General features: G+C 45.4%; 1 pseudogene; it reads right to left on the bottom strand.

Moving 5' to 3' along the window:
* Positions 1-1663: 1663 nt before the first annotated feature.
* On the bottom strand, positions 1664-1771 carry LOC130359822 (U2 spliceosomal RNA; annotated as a pseudogene).
* Between the last annotated feature and the right edge of the window lie 358 nt (positions 1772-2129).

Genomic DNA, 2129 nt, shown 5'->3' with positions numbered 1-2129 from the left:
GCGTTAATGGGACGGGGAGTAGAGCTGCGGGCATGGGGCGCTAGCGGGGACGCACACTGATGACAGCGCCATCGGGCATCGGGATCCCGATAGCGCTGTGGATCAACAGTACATGTAATAATAGAGTAAGTGTATATGAGCCAGCCGTATCAGCTGCGTACATGTGTGAACTTCTGTCGGGCCACAGAGGCCATGAGCGCTCCGTGCAGCTTTAGCTATCACAGGGAGAGGAGATCCTCTCCCTGTGATAGCCAAACTGACACTGCTGTGCGCATCGATGCGTGACGTTTAAATATGTCACGTGACAAGAGTGAGCCAATAGGATGTGATGGAGGCGGACCATCTCATTCTATGGCAAATCTCATTCTACGGCAATGCACCGGCCATTTGGCAGTCAAGGTGATCGGCCCACCGGGGATTTTCCCGGTATCCCAGTCCAGCCTTGACTCTGGCTGGGTGGCAGTCACCCACCAGTACACACAGCAGACCCTAAACCCATATCATTATTGCTAAGCAGGAAGATGGGAGTCCATTTCACTCTGATGGACCATTTTTAAATGCAATCCATAACCTGGCTTTGGCAGGAACCCTTCTTACTCCTCCTACTTGCATTTGATACTGGGTTTAGGATCTGCATAGGAAACACACACAAGCACACACTTACCTTTGTTGCCTTCTGACGCCTCCTTGGCTGTCCCCAAACGGTATAAAACCAAAAGCCACGGGAAGTTGTAAGGATAGAGGACATACCTGCATCCTATTGGACTCACTTGTCTTGGTTAAATCCAGCTTATTTGACAACCTATGGTGCTGCTGCTTCTGCTCATGGAAGTGCTGCTTCTGACAAGGCTGTTCTTTGGTGGTCCTAGGCGACATTACAATCTCCATGGTTACATACACATTTGCAACTCCAACAATACACACATATGCATGTATGTATGTATGTGTATCTATCTATCTCTATATATATTTATCTCTCTCTCTCTCTCTGTATATATATATATATATATATATATATATATATTTCTTTTAAATATATATATAGAGAGAGATAGAGATGGAAATACTTTTTTAAACATGTTTTCACCTTTTTCTACCTTCTTTTTTTTCTTCTCTCCATGTTTTCCTTCTTTCCTCCTTTTTTCCTATGTTGCTGCTTCTTATTTTTCTTCTTTTTCAGACCCTATCATTGCACTATTGCTTATTCAATACCACCAGCAGATGGAGACACTATATTGCAACATTAGTTGTGAGCAGCAGTTTGTACAAACAAATGCCTCATAGCTGATGTCCTATCCATTATTGCATGGATGGCTGGCTGGCAACATTTGTTTTTATTATTCCAATACCACAGTACCAATGCATGGTCACTCAACAGCAATGACACCCCAATGTCAATTAACAAGATTCAGCTCCCACTACCTGAAAGACAGCTACCTATCATGTCATGTCCAACCTGCACAGGTGTGCAGGTTGCTGAGCTTATTCAATTAAAGAGGACATTCAGCAGCAGCAGCAGTCCTGTGCCTGGTCGCTCCAACAGGGGCCAGACACAAGCGGCACAACCTATTGTCTTTTGCCTGCAGTAAGGGCCCACTGGACTAGCCAGCAAGCAGCTGCAGCAGCAAATAAACAGGTAATCTTTCTTTCCAACACTGAAACCTGGTGGTGCACTTAATATATGCTACCAGATAGGGGACATATCAGATATTAAACTGATAAAAACAGACACCACATTTGATCTCAGCCAAAAAGAAGGACGAGAAGTGATAACTGTCAAAGGGGAGGAACCCCTTCACATGCACCATCACTACTTGTAGGAAGGGAGGCTGGCTGGCAGCCTCCCATACACACCCTGGCTGGGTGGCAGTCACCCACCAGTACACACAGCAGACCCTAAACCCATATCATTATCATTATTGCTAAGCAGGAAGATGGGAGTCCATTTCACTCTGATGGAGCATTTTTAAATGCAATCCATAACCTGGCTTTGGCAGGAACCTTTCTTTCGCCTCCTACTTGCATGTGATACTGGGTTTAGGATCTGCATAGGAAACACACACACACACACACAAGCACACACTTACATGTGTTGCCTGCTGACTCCTCCTTGACTGTCCCCAAACGGT

The sequence above is a fragment of the Hyla sarda genome, chromosome 2 (genome assembly GCF_029499605.1).
Source record: "Hyla sarda isolate aHylSar1 chromosome 2, aHylSar1.hap1, whole genome shotgun sequence".
Classification (NCBI taxonomy): Eukaryota; Metazoa; Chordata; class Amphibia; order Anura; family Hylidae; genus Hyla; species Hyla sarda.
The sequence above is the reverse complement of the archived record's forward strand: the minus strand, read 5'-3'. Positions and strand labels throughout refer to the sequence as shown.